Raw genomic sequence first — 19,055 nt, 5'->3', positions numbered from 1 at the left:
TAGAGATGCTGGATGTAGTCCTGTGGAACGGCTTGCCATGCCATTTCCACCTGGCGCCTCAGTTGGACCAGCGTTCGTGCTGGACGTGCAGACCGCGTGAGACGACGCTTCATCCAGTCCCAAACATGCTCAATGGGGGACAGATCCGGAGATCTTGCTGGCCAGGGTAGTTGACTTACACCTTCTAGAGCACGTTGGGTGGCACGGGATACATGCGGACGTGCATTGTCCTGTTGGAACAGCAAGTTCCCTTGCCGGTGTAGGAATGGTAGAACGATGGGTTCGATGACGGTTTGGATGTACCGTGCACTATTCAGTGTCCCCTCGACGATCACCAGTGGTGTACGGCCAGTGTAGGAGATCGCTCCCCACACCATGATGCCGGGTGTTGGCCCTGTGTGCCTCGGTAGTATGCAGTCCTGCTTGTGGCGCTCACCTGCACGGCGCCAGACACGCATACGACCATCATTGGCACCAAGGCAGAAGCGACTCTCATCGCTGAAGACGACACGTCTCCATTCGTCCCTCCATTCACGCCTGTCGCGACACCACTGGAGGCGGGCTGCACGATGTTGGGGCGTGGGCGGAGGACGGCCTAACGGTGTGCGGGACCGTAGCCCAGCTTCATGGAGACGGTTGCGAATGGTCCTCGCCGATACCCCAGGAGCAACAGTGTCCCTAATTTGCTGGGAAGTGGCGGTGCGGTCCCCTACGGCACTACGTAGGATCCTACGGCTTGGCGTGCATCCGTGCGTCGCTGCGGTCCGGTCCCAGGTCGACGGGCACGTGCACCTTCCGCCGACCACTGGCGACAACATCGATGTACTGTGGAGACCTCACGCCCCACGTGTTGAGCAATTCGGCGGTACGTCCACCCGGCCTCCCGCATGCCCACTATACGCCCTCGCTCAAAGTCCGTCAACTGCACATACGGTTCACGTCCACGCTGTCGCGGCATGCTACCAGTGTTAAAGACTGCGATGGAGCTCCGTATGCCACGGCAAACTGGCTGACACTGACGGCGGCGGTGCACAAATGCTGCGCAGCTAGCGCCATTCGACGGCCAACACCGCGGTTCCTGGTGTGTCCGCTGTGCCGTGCGTGTGATCATTGCTTGTACAGCCCTCTCGCAGTGTCCGGAGCAAGTATGGTGGGTCTGACATACCGGTGTCAATGTGTTCTTTTTTCCATTTCCAGGAGTGTATTTTACTAGGACTGACGTGTGATTACATTTCCACGCAATTTCGCTGCATGGATCCTGAGAAATCAGTACCCAGAATAACCACCTCTGGCCGTAATAACGGCTTTGATACGCCTGGGCATTGAGTCAAACGAAGTTTGGATGGCGTGTACATGTACAGCTGCCCATGCCGCTTCAACACGATACCACAGTTCATCAAGAGTAGTGATTGGCGTATTGTGACGAGCCAGTTGCTCCGCCGCCATTGACCAGACGTTTTCAGTTGGTGAGAGATCTGGAGAATGTGCTGGTCAGGGCAGCACTCGAACATTTTCTGTATCCAGAAAGGCCCGTACAGGACCTGCAACATGTGGTCGTGCATTATCCTTCTGAAACGTAGGATTTCGCAAGGATCGAATGAAGGGTAGAGCCACGGGTTGTAGCACATCTCAAATGTAACGTCCACTGTTCAAAGTGCCATCAATGCGAACAAGAGGTGGCCGAGACGTGTAACCAATGGTACCCCATACCATCACACCAGGTGATACGACAGTATGGCGATGACGAATACACGCTGACAATGTGCGTTCACCGCGATGTCGCCAAACACGGATGAGACAATCATGATGACGTAAACAGAACCTGGATTCGTGCACCCAGGTTCGTCGTCGAGTACGCCATCGCAGGCGCTCCTGTCTGTGATGCAGCGTCAAGGGTAACCGCAGCCATGGTCTCCGAGCTGATAGTCCATGCTGCTGCAAACGTCGTCGAACTGTTCGTGCAAATGTTGTCTTGCAAACGTCCACATCTGTTGACTCAGGGATCGAGACGTGGCTGCACGATCCGTTACAGCCATGTAGATAAGATGCCTGTCATCTCGACTGCTAGTGATACGAGGCCGTTGGGATTCAGCACGGCGTTCCGTATTACCCTCCTGAACCCACCGATTCCCTATTCTGCTAACAGTCATTGGATCGCGACCAACGCGAGCAGCAATGTCGCGACACGATAAACCGCAATCGTGATAGGCTACAATCCGACTTTTTCAAAGTCGGAAACGTGATCGTACGCATTTCTCCTCCTTACACGAGGCATCACAACAACGTTTCACCAGGCAACGCCGGTCAACTGCTGTTTGTGTATGAGAAATCGGTTGGAAACTTTCCTCATGTCAGCACGTTGTAGGTGTCGCCACCAACGCCAACCTTGTGTGAATGCACTGAAAAGCTAATCATTTGTATATCACATCATCTCCTTCCTGTGGGTTAAATTTCGCGATTTCGCGTCGGTAGCACGCCATCTTCGTGGCGTAGCAATTTTAATGGCCAGTAGTGTATGTTGAAAGTTTTTTGGAAGTCGCTAAGTGTTTTCATTATCAAATGCTGTGTGAATATTGTGCTGGTGTAAGCTGTCGCCAGCGCACCAGTCGGCAAAGAGGTTGCGAGGTGACCGATAACAGGCGCTGAATCAAGTGCACCTACCAGGAGAGAGGCCAAAGACAGACTCACAAGCAATGTGCCGCCAATGCCCTCTCAACCGCCAGTATTTAGATCGCCACGATGGACTGGAGGGCCCAGAAAATCATGCAGTCAGTCAGAGTCGCAGTCTCTGGCAGCTGCAGTCCTAGTTAGCGTCTGTCACTTCACGTTACTGGCTACAAGAGCGTAGTTTTTATAGCAGGACTTTTACTTAACCAGCAGTGAGGCTAACGTGGTCTATTACAGAAAAGCTTCTACCAAAGCAACTTGCTTAAAGATAAGTAGCTTCTTGTTCTTATGAATAAAGAACCATGTTAGCACAGATGTGCAGTTTTGTTGTGGAAAGAGGATAGCAGCTGTCAAACAACATCCTCTCCCTGGCTTTCCCATGGTACAACCGAGCGAGGTGGCGCAGTGGTTAGCGCACTGGACTCGCATTCGGGAGGACGACGGTTCAATCCCGTCTCCAGCCATCCTGATTTAGGTTTTCCGTGATTTCCCTCAATCGTTTCAGGCAAATGCCGGGATGGTTCCTTTGAAAGGGCACGGCCGATTTCCTTCCCCATCCTTCCCTAACCCGAGCTTGCGCTCCGTCTCTAATGACCTCGTTGTCGACGGGACGTTAAACACTAACCACCACCACCACCACCACCCATGGTACAGGACTCTATAGTGATAATACGATACAAAAATACAGTCATGGTATTGTGCACTCTGTTTGAAGATAAAAGAGTTTTACAGGCATGACATTGTTTATGACATCATACCTCCTGAAATGTGTGTTATACGACGAATTAATTTTGCGGGTACATTAAGCAGTAGAGACCATGCATACAAAGAGTTCGAAGGGTGATTTTGTTCCTGTCTGAAGGGCAATATCACCACTCTGACTTTTGCGGCAGCCTGGACTAACAACTGCAGTTGTCACAGGTGACGAGTCTTGGTTTCATCATTACGAATCAACGAAAGAACAACAAAGTGCAGAATGTGTCTCTGATGGTTTGCCAAGACCAAGGAAGGCACAAATGTGATGTAAGAGTTGAACAACATCCCAAGAAATTTTCTGATAGTTTTACCTGTATGTATGAACGTTCTGTGCGTCGTACTAGTGGCGGGTGGAGGACGAGGGGGAGGTGGAGAGGAGGGGGGAGGGAACAGTGTAAAAAGAAGACCATGTAAAACACCTGAAGTACTGAAACCACTGTCTTAACTTGTTTTGTTAATATAGTCTCGAAACTCTTTGGACTGACGAGTTTCATGATCACTGTCTGCAAAATGTGTCGCGTGTGGAATTACAAGGGGGTGTCGAAGAAGAACCGGAATTACGAGTGTAAGTCAATTATTATCCGCAAAGAAGTTATAAAATTTTATTGTAATTAAGTACGAAACTTACACGAACATCATTTGTCGACAAAGTCTCCTTGCGTTTCAACGCACGTGGTTCATCGTTGTACAAGCTTCCTGATGCTCTCATAAAAGAAGATTTTCAGTTGAGCTGCGAGCCAGGAATGCACCACTTCTTTCACTGCTTCGTCCGAGGCAAATCGACGGCCCCTTAATGCCTGTTTGCGGGCACCAAACAGGTGACAGTCAGAAGGAGCAAGATCGGGACTACGTGGAGGGTAGTTCCTGGAGCGTTTCAGGAGTGTGGGCAGCAGTATGCGGACGGGCATTGTCGTGCAACAATACAACACCTTATGACAGCAATCCTCGGCGTTTGCTTCGAATTGCAGGCTTTAGCCTGGAAGAAAGCATCTCACTCTAACGTACACTGTTTATTGTTGTGCCCCTTTCCCAACAATGTTCCAGTACTGGACCTTGTGCGTCCCAAAAAACCACAATTATCAGTTTTCCTTCGGATTTTTGGGTCTTGAACTTTTTCTTGGGCGCCGAATTTGGATGTTTCCATTTCATACTCTGCCGTTTACTCTCCGGCTCGTAATGATGGAGCCACGTTTCGTCACCAGTAATGATCCTGTCTAAGAAGTAGTGCCCTACGTTACCATAGCGATCCAAATGTTTTTGCAGATGTCCAAGCGCGTTTGTTTATGCAACTGAGTGAGATGTTTTGGGACCCATCTTGCACAATATTTATGAAACCCAAGTCTGTTGGCCGGCTGGAGTGACCGAGCGGTTCTAGGCGCTACAGTCTGGAACCGCGCGATGGTTACGGTCGCAGGTTCGAATCCTGCCTCGGGCATGGATGTCTGTGATGTCCTTAGGTTAATAAGTTTTAACCAGTTCTAAGCTCTAGGGGACTGATGACTTCAGAAGTTAAGTCCCATTGTGCTCAGAGCCATTTGAACCAACCCAACTCTGTTTGTAGGATTTCGTGGGGAGAAGCGCGACTAATTTGCAGACGATGTGTCACTTCATCAATAGTTAAACGTCCAAGAGAATCATTTCACGTGAACGCTCAATGGTATTTTCATTTCTGGTGGTAAACGGTCGTCCGGCTCCTTAATCGTGCGTAACATTTGTGTGACCATTTCGGAATTTTTCAATCCATTCGAGTCACTCAGTTGTGGCAAAACATTGTCCTCGTACTGTACCGAAAGTCTTCGTGAATTTCGGCACCTGATATGCCTTCCGACCACAAAAAACGGATCACTGAACGTTGCTGTTCTTTGGTGCAAATAGGCAGCGGTGCAGCCACGATTAACAGCACAGCAGCGACAACGAAAGTAACCTTGCAGCTGGAAAATTGCAAAGATATAACAAAAAATAAATAAAGCATGCATCAACAATGTAGAACGACAGTACTACCAAAATAAACAAAACCATAACTGAATTGCAGATAATAATTGAATTAACCTCGTATTGTTGTTATATTCATTTTAATGATCTTGCGCTTTAGAAAAATGTTGGTAGCACTGGAGAGGTCTGACCTTGAGTGACGTAATACCATACGCGTCAGTCGTCTGGCGGTACGCAGTTCGAGGGAAGTTGGGAAAGTGTAAGAGTGTGTTTACTGTACCCAACACAGTTCTCCAGTTGCAGCAGCGCCAAACAGTTAGATTTTGCGTTCTTCTTGACAGAACTCCATCATAATGGTTCAAATGGCTCTGAGCGCTATGGGACTTAACATTCCAGACTGTAGCGCCTTGAACCACACGGCCACACCGGCCGGCAACTCCATCATAAACACTGTAAATTTTGCAGCAGGCCAGAAAAAGCAAGCCATGGGAAAACACAAGTTCTTGAGTGTCATAAAAAATTTTTGGAAGGTTAAAATGAACTTGCGAGGTGCCGGAGTGAAGAAGAGTTTGTATCTCTTCAATTCAGTCGAATTTTGCATGAGAGCGAGACATGCACTCGACCCCCTCCTTATCTACCAGCTTATTAATTATGAGCACAACAGTAATGGAAGGAAATGATGGTGGACCCTGCTACTTGGAAAAATAAGGAGTGCACACTCACAATAATTTAATAAAATTTGTAAACTACTATAAAAGAGAGAACTTCATCATAATAAACAACAGAAAATGGGATTCTGCCTAGATTTACGAAATGATATGCGGATTAAATGTTACAATGAGATTTATTATACATCAGAACGTAAATGAACATGAGTGTCTCACACAGTAAGTTAAAGGATAGGGTAAGTGGAAATATTATGAGATTAAGAGTTGGCATGAGAACAAGGGGTTCCTACTCTCTGTGATGCAATAGATGGACGATAATGACTGGAGGTCCTAATGAATCAAATATTAATCTCCCGACTATATAGCAGTATCCCAATTGGTAGTGAGAGCTCAAATGGGATCACATGGAGAAACAAGCAAGGTGGACTTGTAGCAAAGCGAGCGCGCGTGCTGCTGAGGGATTCAGTATAGAATTGATAAGGTCCTACAATGACGGAGCCGCAAAGTACTGTACCAGTACTGAATTCAGTAGCACGTCGTCGGTAGACAGCGTCCTGATGATGTAGGTACCGACTTCTGCCGTGCAGCAACTCTGAGTCAACCCCTGGCCACGAAGGATGTCAGAGAATTCTAAGTTCTTCCGAAAACGGGCGACCAAGTCGCAAGACCGTTTGGTTCAAATGAGCACTATGGGACTCAAGTTCTGAGGTCATCAGTCCTCTAGAACTTAGAACTACTTAAACCTAACTAACCTAAGGACATCACACACAGCCATGCACGAGGCAGGATTCGAACCTGCGACCGTAGCGGTCTCGCTGTTCTAGACTGTAGCGCCTAGAACCGCATGGCCACTCCCGCCGGCCAAGACCGTTTGACTCCGAGGAACATCAGATCCCGAATCCTCTCTGTGATGCAAGCAGCGGAGCCAGCATTGCTCAACTCCCTACTCTCCTCGAAAACCGCGAATCAGCATACGGTTCTGATTCCAAAATTCCCCCACACTGTCTCAGAAAATCATTCGCACCAATAGCGACCGTTCCCTCCAATTTCGTGCAGGGCTTTAAGACGTCAACTAGCCTCAGTTTAAGTTGCCAATCATGCCTCTACTATTCAGCTGAGGGCACTGAACTTGCCGTTTGACTGGCTACGAAAACAACCTGCCTAGCCCACTGGCCATCCAGTGCCAGACAGTCGCACCCAGCAGGGCACGGTCCACAAGTATTCTCAGAATCAAGAGGACAATGCAGTCAGTCGGTGCCAGGAATCTTCATTCTGGACGCGCTGGAAATGTAAACACATAAACTGCGGCGACACTCAGATTTCTCGCAGGTCGTTTCGCGCTGCATACAAGAGGCGAAACTAGACCGATGTCAGTCGTTCCGCCAGGCGATTAAGCCTATTGTACGAACCCCTCAGAATTCAGGGAAATGCAGCCCCCCACCGGAAACGCAGTGTGCCACGTCCTCCGATGCTCGGTTCGCACAGGCCACCCACGGAATTAAAACAACATGTTTAGGAATGAAGTGAAAAGTATTTTTAGAACTCTCATTAGAAATACTCTCATGCCAATAACCTTATTCGGCCTTTTTTGTGGTTTTAGGGCGCAAAACTTCAATGGTCATTAGCGCCCAGACTACGTTAGGAATGCACCGCCAGGCACAAGTTTAAAACAGCAACTAAAAGGGAAAACACCATAAAAGACAGACTGACAGGCATAGGATAAAAAAAAAACAGCATAATCAAAGGTCCTTAGAGAGGTTGGTCAAGTTGATAAAATGAAGAACGCGAGCAGCTGCTCGTGGGTCATCCGCTAAAATGGCATCTAGACTACAGGGCAGGCCAAGATCAAGACGCAGTGTGTTAAAATCCGGGCAGGACGTTAAAATGTGGCGGACCGTCAGCAATTGCCCACATGGGCAGAACGGCGCCGGCGCAGCCGTCAGCAGATGGCGATGGCTGAACCGGCAGTGTCCAATTCGTAACCGGGCCAAAACGACCTCCTCCCGCCGAGAAGGGCGGGAGGAGGACGTCCAAGCCACGGGAAGATGTTTCAAGGCCCGAAGCTTGTTGTCTGTAAGTGCAGCCCAATCGGCATGCCACAGCGATAAAATGCGCCGACAAATGACCCTGCTACAATCTGACGAAGGGACACAACAAGAAGCTGTTCGAGGCTGGAGGACCGCAGCCTTGGCCGCTGCATCTGCAGCTTCGTTCCCAGGGATACCGACATGGCCAGGAACCCACATAAAGCTAACCGTAGAACCGACGTCCACCAGCTACTGAAGAGAGCGCTGGATCCGGTGCACGAAAGGGTGAACCGGATACGGATCACTGAGGCTCTGGATGGCGCTCAGGGAATCGGAGCAGATGACATAAGCAGAATGTCGGTGGCGGCAGATGTAAAGAACAGCCTGGTAGAGGGCAAAGAGCTCAGCTGTGAAGACCGAACAATGGCCATGGAGCCGGTATTTGAAACTTTGTGCCCCGACAATAAAAGAACACCCGACCCCGTCATTGGTCTTAGAGCCATCTGTATAAATGAAGGTCATATTAATGAACTTCGTTCGAAGTTCGAAAAAACGGGAGTGGTAGACCGAACCGGGGGTAACCTCCTTTGGGAGCGAGCTGAGGTCAAGGTGAACGCGAACTTGAGCCTGGAGCCAAGGTGGCGTGTGGCTCTCGCCCACTCGAAAGGTTGTAGGGAGTGAAAAATTAAGGTGTTGAAGGAGGCGACGAAAGCGAACTCCAGGGGGTGTTACTTCCATGGAATGACATAGAACATTAATAAAATTGATGAAAATGAGAAGAGAGATGCAAAAGAGGTCATGGAACCTCTCAAACTCGCAGATGCTCCACGCCTTGGGAGGCCTCAGCTTCGAAGAATGGAACCAATGTCAACACAACTGATGTCACGTTGCGTGAAGCCCGTCATTTATCGTTAAGAAAGATTGCAGATATTGTGATTACATCATACAGATTACCAGAAGACATTGTACAGAAAGTCCTAGGATATGGAAAGGATACAGCAAAATGAGTGCCCTCTGTTGTCAGTGAGGAAGAAAAGGTGTACTGTGTGATGGCGTGTCAACAGTGGAAGGGAAGGTTTCAGTGAGAACCCGTTTTTTTGGACGAAGTGAACACATGTGACGAAACTTGGTTTCATCACTATGACCTAGAGAAAAACAGGACAGTGTCCATTGGAAACATCCTTCTATGTCCCATACCCAAAAAGGCCAAGTGCAGGAAGAGCCATGTATCTTTTCTTCGATAAGCAAGGCGCTGTTTACAATCACATGGTGGATGAGGAACTTACTGATACTGAAAACTGCTATTGTGACGTAGTGAATGGGCCATTAAGCAGGATAACTGTAAGAAAAAGATCATATGACGCTCAAATGAGATGATGATGTTTGGTTTGTGGGGCGCTCAACTGCGTGGTTATCAGCGCCCGTACAATTACCCAATCTTTGCTCAGTCCAATTTCGCCACTTTCCTGGATGATGATGAAATGATGAGGACAACACAAACACCCAGTCATCTCGAGGCAGGTGAAAATCCCTGACCCCGCCGGGAATCGAACCCGGGACCCCGTGCTCGGGAAGCGAGAACGCTACCGCGAGACCACGAGCGGCGGACTACGCTCAAATGGTATGGATCCTTCATCAGGATAATGCACTGGCTCATCGCGCCATCAATACTCAAGAACCAATCACTGAAGTAGTCGCTGCGGTGATGTAACATCCACCTTATTCACCGGATCTAGCGCCGTGTGACTTCCACCTATTTTCTGAAGTGAAAAAAAGAGCTTTGGGGTCATTATTTCCGCAGTGATCGAGAGCTAAACAATCAAATTTCTGGAGCACTCAACAGACCATCAAAAAGGGGCTTCAGGGAGAGTTTTGGAATTGAGCTGAACGGTGGAATCGTTGTATTGTGTCAAAAAAAAATTGCTTTGAAGGTCTGTAACGGAAATTGAATAAAGGTGAGCAGTATTTTCCACTAAACAAATATTTCCTGTTATTTTTTACACACCCTCGTCGTAGTGAAAAAGTAATAAATAAAACATCATGACTGATACTGAAGTTTTTCTGCATGTACAGCGAAAACGTAGTAGGACCTTTGCTCTCTTAGTTTTGTGCGATGACTCGGCGAGAAGAATTTCGAAAAGATTTGAAATTATGGGTAAAGTATGTTGGAAGTCGCAAAGTGCTGTCGTTCTCATATCCTGATTGAGTACAGTCTTGGTACCCTACTGCGAGGTATGTACACGGTTCTTAACTTTAATACTATACTTATTGAGTCACACATGCCACGGAGATTACACCTCGTAATGAGCAGATTATAATAGAATTTTAAGTTCTTACGAATAGATCGGATCAATAATATGTAAACTACTGAAATTAAATTTTTTCTGCCACTCGAAACATGTACATAGGTCAGGGTGACCACCGTAGCACGGTAGTAGCATAGATTATTTTGTCCGAGCTTTATAGATGATAACAATCCCACAATCACAAGTCACTACAAATATTTGTAAACTAATTTCTGCAAGTGGCTGTTACGACGAACGACGATGTATTACATAAGAAATATCTGTTTGAGTGCGTTGCTGCAACATATATGCAGCCCAGCGCGACCACGATGCGGGTACACAGGGTACTTCAGCTGCCCTGTAGAAGTCGTTTTGTGCAACCCGCAGTGTTAATTTGGCCTACAGAAAGTACGCGCGAGATTTTCATACTCTCACGCTCGGTACACGGGTTCGTCTTACAGAAAAAATGACAACATTTTTATAGGAAATTTAATCGTAGTTAAGTTTTGTACTGAGATACTTCTTCTATAGATGCTGTAGTTTCCGAGTGTTTCAAGGAAAAAAAAATACAAAAGTGACCTTCAAACACGGTTCCTCTCCCATATTTAACCCCCATCGGTGAGGAATTTTAGTATGTTGTTCACAGCACTTCGTCCTATCACTATACAATCTTCGCGACTGCACGGTTTATTTCCCACATTCGACCTTTTTCGGTATTCACTGATTGGCCTTAATACGCCACCGGCTTAGTCGATCACTTGCAAATTGTAAAACTGACGTCTGTGAAAATTTCAGCTAACAATTTTGTGAATTGCGAGAGCATAAAATAAGCAAGTACGTATTTGTAATCGCCAGGCTTTCTGTCTGAGCAACTACTCTGCCTGTAAGGATTAAGTTTGGATCTATAAGTCGTCATAATTGGTTTCAGCGTAACCTATACAAAAAATTTTTTTCTTTCCTTACACTATCGGGCACGCTTCATTTAATTATGTTAACGAAGTAGCCGACTATGCTGGTGGCGTAATAGTCCATCCAAAACAGACCCAGGAAAGTCCAATAGTTAGTTCAAATTGTTCAAATGGCTCTGAGCACTATGGGACTTAACTTCTGAGGTCATCAGTCCCCTAGAACTTAGAACTACTTAAACCTGAGTAACCTAAGGACATCACACACATCCATGCCCGAGGCAGGATTCGAACCTGCGACCGTAGCGGTCGCGCGGTTCCAGACTGTAGCGCCTAGAACCGCTCAGCCACTCCGGCCGGCGGGAATAGTTTAGTCAGTAATTTCTGTTCAGTGCAAGGAGGGGAGGGTGGTCACGAGGAACATACCAGAAATTCTGACTTTTGAGGAATGTGTGTGGGGATGGAGGTGAGTTTGAAGTCACTTTTGTACGTTTTTCTTGAATAACATGAAAACCGTGGCCTCTTCGAAAACGTATATTAGTAGAGAATTTAACTACATTATATTTACTTTTGTCTGTAGCTCTGGTAGTTTACACGAAGCGAGCAAGATAATATGGAAATCTCGCACGTGGCTGTTGGAGGCCGAATAAAACATTGTAGGTTGCGGAAAACGACTGCAGTAGGGACAGCTTAATCTGTGGTGTCACCGCCAGACACCACACTTGCTAGGTGGTAACTTTTAAATCGGCCGCGGTCCGCTAGTATGCGACGGACCCGCGTGTCGCCACTGTCAGTAATTGCAGACCGAGCGCCGCCACACGGCAGGTCTAGAGACAGATCCTAGCACTCAGCCCAGTTGTACAGCCGACGTTGCTAGCCATGGTTCACTGACAACTACGCTCTCATTTGCCGAGACGATAGTTAGCATAGCCTTCAGCTACATTTGCTACGACCTAGCAAGGCGCCATTACCAGTATAGATATTGAGAGTCTATTAATGTATCATCAAGAGCGATGTTCTACAAATGTTGATTAAAGTTAAGTATTCCAGAAGCTACGTACTTTTCTTTATAGCATTCATTACGTATCCTGTTTCAGACCTCACGCCAGCCTGCGTGAGCTTATTGCGTGCATTTGGGTCTCCTCACACAAAACTGTGTTGGCACTTCTGCTGACACTTCATAATCATCTTGTTTGACCAGTGGTATGTAAGCGAGGGTTTAGTGTGCCCCTATAACGGAAATTTTTTTTCCGCCCCTTATAGTTACAGTTTACATAATTTGTTGTGTTTCATCGGAACAGTAGCGCCGTGAACGGCGTCTGTTCCAACTTCATATTAGCGGAGTGTTCCAGGAAACCTCTTCAGTGGCGGCGCAACGCGCCAGAGAGTTGCCAGCAGGATCAGATTCAAAGCGCCTGCGGCAACTCGAGGCGAGTCCGAGAACGGAGCCCTAGGGGACAAAGCCGCTGAAGGCTGGAGCTGCAGGGGCGGCTAATGGTGTCGAGTCCCGCAGAGCGGCAACAGCTGATAACTCTGTGCAGATCGCTTCTGAGACCGCACTTTGCTCTGCCGCTCGTTAACAGAACAGATTTCGATCCATCCACGAGGGACTTCGTCTGAATACGGCATACCTGAAGGAACAATCCAGCTCGCCGAATTGAAGCCGCTGTCAAAGGCTACAGGTGTGTGCAATGGCGCCATCTATTGTGGTTCCACGTACGGAAAATAACCCACTCACCTTGCGGTGACTTCTTCTTTTGCAGTCCAGTCCACTTGTGTGACGGGTCAGCGGATGCGAATGCCCTTCAGTTAGAGCAAGCTGTAACGGAATCTAGCCGCGCTGCATGCCTCTACAGGGTGCATCAGAAGTTCTCTGGCATCCGGTTAAGAGTGCTATCAAACAATGGTATTTCGGTGAAAACTTCACCATATTTTTATTTGTTTGATTCGAAAACGCCACCAAACCATTGCTGATCCTAATTTACAGTTTCACCTCTCACATGCAGTCACAGTCACTCGCAATAGACCGCTTACGGTACCCAACAGAAGCAGTTAGCAAATACACTCATGGAAATTGAAATAAGAACACCGTGAATTCATTGTCCCAGGAAGCGGAAACTTTATTGACACATTCCTGGGGTCAGATACATCACATGATCACACTGACAGAACCACAGGCACGTAGACACAGGCAACAGAGCATGCACAATGTCGGCACTAGTACAGTGTATATCCACCTTTCACAGCAATGCAGGCTGCTATTCTCCCATGGAGACGATCGCAGAGATGCTGGATGTAGTCCTGTGGAACGGCTTGCCATGCCATTTCCACCTAGCGCCTCAGTTTGACCAGCGTTCGTGCTGGACGTGCAGACCGCGTGAGACGACGCTTCATCCAGTCCCAAACATGCTCAATGGGGGACAGATCCGGAGATCTTGCTGGCCAGGGTAGTTGACTTACACCTTCTAGAGCACGTTGGGTGTCACGGGATACATGCGGACGTGCATTGTCCTGTTGCAACAGCAAGTTCCCTTGCCGGTCTAGGAATGGTAGAACGATGGGTTCGATGACGGTTTGGATGTACCGTGCACTATTCAGTGTCCCCTCGACGATCACCAGTGGTGTACGGCCAGTGTAGAAGATCGCTCCCCACACCATGATGCCGGGTGTTGGCCCTGTGTGCCTCGGTCTATGCAGTCCTGATTGTGGCGCTCACCTGCACGACGCCAAACACTCATACGACCATCATTGGCACCAAGGCAGAAGCGACTCTCATCGCTGAAGACGACACGTCTCCATTCGTCCCTCCATTCACGCCTGTCGCGACACCACTGGAGGCGGGCTGCACGATGTTGGGGCGTGAGCGGAAGACGGCCTAACGGTGTGCGGGACCGTAGCCCAGCTTCATGGAGACGGTTGCGAATGGTCCTCGCCGATACCCCAGGAGCAACAGTGTCCCTAATTTGCTGGGAAGTGGCGGTGCGGTCCCCTACGGCACTGCGTAGGATCCTACGGTCTTGGCGTGCATCCGTGCGTCGCTGCGGTCCGGTCCCAGGTCGACGGGCACGTGCACCTTCCGCCGACCACTGGCGACAACATCGATGTACTGTGGAGACCTCACGCCCCACGTGTTGAGCAATTCGGCGGTACGTCCACCCGGCCTCCCGCATGCCCACTATACGCCCTCGCTCAAAGTCCGTCAACTGCACATACGGTTCACGTCCACGCTGTCGCGGCATGCTACCAGTGTTAAAGACTGCGATGGAGCTCCGTATGCCACCGCAAACTGGCTGACACTGACGGCAGCGGTGCACAAATGCTGCGCAGCTAGCGCCATTCGACGGCCAACACCGCGGTTCCTGGTGTGTCCGCTGTGCCGTGCGTGTGATCATTGCTTGTACAGCCCTCTCGCAGTGTCCGGAGCAAGTATGGTGGGTCTGACACACCGGTGTCAATGTGTTCTTTTTTCCATTTCCAGGAGTGTATTAACCAGACCGATGTCTTTGAACGTTTAGTTCTCAGTCCAGACTTGCACAAAACACTGCGCGGAGTGTAGTTAACTAGAGAGCCGATGTTTACACATAACGATTGGAATTTCGCGTGCTTGTCTTTCAGACACGTTCGTGTTCCCTTCGCAGCACTCCGTAGTATAGTTAAACACACAATTCCGCAAAGTCATCACAACTTTTCAGAGCTAGTAACACTTATGTCCGAACATAATTAAGGTTGAGCTCCGACGTACCACTTAAGACTTCACAAAGCAATACTTCAGCGCAAAAAATTCGTGCGAACGTCTTCTATCCTCACCGACTGAAAAACGTTACAGCCAATCCGATATTAGCATTAACTTCCGCGGTTCCGTATCTTTAACGGCTGATCAGTCACAAATTAATAGCCTTCAGGAACAGTTTATTAAATGAACAGATTTAGGTTGCCCACAAATATAAAATGACTCCCTGTTTAAGTAACTAAATTACCGTAAAATGTTTCTTGTTTTGCCAGTTACATAGACTGGCTAGTTGCACTTTACAAATTTCCCTTGATAGCATGATTCATCCTCTCTGTACAGACATAGTTCTCAGACTAGCTTACACTCGATTAACAGGCCTAACATTATTCATTTAGTACATTACTTCGTATTCACACCTACATTCACGTTAATAACTAAACATATTAAATAAGAAATAATTAATAAAAAGTCGTAACGTTCGTAAAGGGTAAAGTATTCAAAACATTTATTTGTATAGTTTTGGATCTGCTCTGTAAGATGCTGACATCTTTGGGTCAAGCCGGTCGCTGTGGGCGAGCGGGTCTAGGCCCTTCAGTCCGGAACTGCGCTGCTGCTACGGTCGCAGGTTCGAATCCTGCCTCGGGCATGGATGTGTGTGATGTCCTTAGGTTAGTTAGGTTTAAGTAGGTCTAAGTTCTAGATGACTGATGACCTCAGATGTTAAGTCCCATAGTGCTCAGAGCTATTTGAACATTTCGGTCACAACCGTAACTACTAGCAGCTAGCTACTGTAGCGGATCGTACATTTGTTGCCAGATAGCCATGAATCTTCTCTGCAGAAAAGTTGTATTAAATGATGTAGGCGAGATGGAAACGTGCTATGCCTCATGTGCTCCACGGTGTAACGTGATGTGTCCAGGAATGTGGTTATTCTACGTCTTAAGCAATGGAATGTGGATACTTATTAAAACAAAAAGTGTTTATTATACTGAAAATTTTATATCCAACTCTATAAATTTTGTATTTATTGTAATGATATGTATTGTTAACCAAGTAAAATGTGTTTGCTGAATTTTATCGTCTCTGTTGACTGTGATACTGCTGTCACAGTACCGTTCAGTCTACAGCGGACAGGTATCGGCATGCAATGGTATTTCAATGCGCTGAGAGAGGACTGTGTGCGTGGTTGCATAATCAGTGCCTGCTTGTACTTCTGCGACCGGCCGAGCGCGAATCGCTAGCTGGCTCTGCGATTACGTCTCGCAGCAGCCGACACGAATGCATCGATTGTGCCTGCGCGTTGTCGACGGTCTGCCCTTTTGTTGCGAGAGGTTTCCGGGTCCTCCCTCCGCCTCTCTCCTCTCCCCCCTCAACATCGCACCCACCCCATTCCCATTCAGTTCCAACCAGCTTCACTTGTCCGCGCTGCGCCCGCCAGTGTAGCGGAGAGATAATTGGTTGACATAGTAACTTGTCGAGTCAGATTATTCGCTGTTATTTCCCGTTCAGCTCCACTGACAGTAAATGTTAACGTATTTATTTAATACGGCCTCAGTCATCTCTCGGCAGTTTTAACCGTATTCAGTAAAGAAATTGGGGCCCGTAGCGGAACAATGAACTGAAAGAGACTAACGGCATGATTGATCTCTTGTTCCACGGACAATTTCAAGCACAGCGGACCCCTAATTTCGTCCAACGCTGTAAAAGCTGTCCTTTACAGAATATCTGACCCTAATACTTCGTCTAAACCATTGTTCTATTGGTACTGTACACGAAAGTGTCACTCAAATAAACATTAATAGAAAGAACAAAGAGCTCGATAACATGCAAAACCTCTAAAAAGAGTAAGCACTAAGTGAAATTTATATAGCCGCGAAGAGTAACGCCACGAATTCTAACAATAATTGAAAGAACATTCGGAAAGTACAATCTTACACAAATGGGAAATAACTATGAAAGAAGCTATCATTGCAAGCCTTTTGAAAACAAATTAAAGTGCTATCAAGCACCAGGAACTTGCTTTCGAGATGGGTGTCGTAGAATTATCTTAAACAGTAGCTGAAACTGTGAAATACTTGCAAAATTTTTCAATCTGTTTTTGTTCAGCCCACAGCCAAACCAATTATCGACAGACTAGCGAAGAAGCCTGGCAATATCCAGGAATTTATTTACAGCTGTGCGTCCGCACCAGTATCACGCAGTGTCGGACCTAGTGCTTAACGCTTATGACGTCGTTATCACCTCAGTAATGTGCCATACAACGATATAGTTTTGCAGGTACCCTCAGTGGCATATGTGGATACAGTTTGCAGAATGAGTTGCGAATGGAATTAGTGGCAACTAAGTAATAAGGCAAAACGTCATTTCCGATGCTGCAGTGTTTCACGCATCTCATTGTTTATGGCGTCGTATCTCTTGTACAAAGTGTTTCACCACGGTATAATTTGGCACATACATCCAGTGGTATATGTGCATACTGTCTGCAAAATGTGTAACGATGAGAGTCCTTAGTAAAGGACAAAAAAGTTATAACGATACACGTCGTGCGGTACTTTTATTGTTTGAACATCGGAAAAGTAGAAAACAATAAACATTTTTCCCTTTCATAATTTTGTAGGGGTTCTCAACGAGAAAAATGATTCGTAAAGATTTGAAATTGTGTATAACGTCTGTTGTAAGTCACTAAGTATTCTCATTCCCATATACTTGATTAGGAAATTCTGGGGATTTATTCGTCGTGGAGTACGATTCTTTTTCACCCCCATCCCCACCACTTTGATAGGTAGGTGTTTCTTATACCCACAGTGCCTGACAGTAAGGTACATGTCTACTAAATTTGGATGAAATCGGTGAGCGCGCGTACACCCACCCACACACCCACCCACATATCCACTTTTATAATATATGTGGACTGAGTAGAGATGGGGAGGGGGCATTGTAGAGGCAGTCCAAAGCTTAACATTCGATCTCTGGTTGGCCTGTGGTCGTTTTGTTTCGGCTTATCAACAGATGTTTCCATGGATCAAGCAGGTATACTTGCCGAGTTAGATGTTGACTGAAACAATAGACGACGGATCAATATACTCAACTGACTAAAGTTGCCGCATCACAATGGACGTTAGTTCCACGCACGTTAACAGTGACACATAGAAGCTAAATTATTATCACTGTGAGTCCTGTTTTTATTCTAGTTCGAAAAGTAGGCTTTTTAGGCGAGAAACACAATACAGCACTACAATTGTAATAGTATTGCCGGTGGTGTTACTGTCTTCGTTCATCCCCAGATTGGCTGTAACCATTAGAGTGATGCAACATCAGCCGAGGCGTTAGTCTCCATTCCGCTGTAAAATCAAATACGTCATACTGTTTCTTGATCATTGTGGTATTGTTATTTGAGTTTTACTGGAACGCGAATGCGCTGTCTCGATCACTCGAGTTCAGATATAAGGAGCGGTCGAGAAGTTACGGTTCGATGGCAGTACAATCCATGTTCGGTGTGTCAATCAGGCAAAATTGCCGTGACCGTTGAGGAAATCATCATACCGAGGCGCCAGCTTCAAGACACCAGTAAAAACACGTGCTAAAAACATCTTGTAAACCAGCGTGTCCTGCTACGTGAAGAAGTCCGTCACTGCCCGGAACTTCAGCCCAGCTTCAAGACACCTGTAAAAACACGTGCTAAAACATCTTGTAAACCAGCGTGTCCTGCTACGTGAAGAAGTCCGTCACTGCCCGGAACCGTCGACCCTCCTAGGCTTTTTCTGAGAGATCGAAGGCGTGATCATCGCATGGGAGGATTCGGCAAGTGCTCGAGTGTTTGCCACATGTATTGGCGTAAGTTGGCCTTGTTGTATCCAGTCGCGGTCTTCACGGAACTAGGCGCACAGTTCCGCATCGCTGGTTTCCGCCTGCGTCATACTCATTCTTCATTCACCGGTGGAAGTCTGCCGGTGTTTGTCCTTCTTCACCCAAGAAAAGGAAAGCAGCACTTTGGTCCTGTTCGGACGTATTTGGTAATAACGTCCCCACAATTAAGTGTCCGCATTTACCACACACTTGTTGGAAGGATACGAATGCTACACTAA

At 47.3% G+C, this 19,055-nt stretch overlaps 1 protein-coding gene and 1 non-coding gene across 2 annotated transcripts in view; both read left to right on the top strand.

Moving 5' to 3' along the window:
• The window catches only part of LOC126094991 (semaphorin-2A-like), a 1,391,554-nt gene that overhangs the window by 690,563 nt on the left and 681,936 nt on the right, over positions 1 to 19,055 (top strand). The window lies entirely within an intron of this gene.
• On the top strand, positions 3,059 to 3,131 carry Trnaa-cgc (transfer RNA alanine (anticodon CGC)). The gene has a single exon. It is a non-coding gene; the product is annotated as a tRNA-Ala (tRNA).

Source organism: Schistocerca cancellata, chromosome 8, assembly GCF_023864275.1.
Source record: "Schistocerca cancellata isolate TAMUIC-IGC-003103 chromosome 8, iqSchCanc2.1, whole genome shotgun sequence".
NCBI classification, from domain to species: domain Eukaryota; kingdom Metazoa; phylum Arthropoda; class Insecta; order Orthoptera; family Acrididae; genus Schistocerca; species Schistocerca cancellata.
Note: the sequence above shows the minus strand (reverse complement) of the source record. Positions and strands in the feature narration are given on the sequence as shown.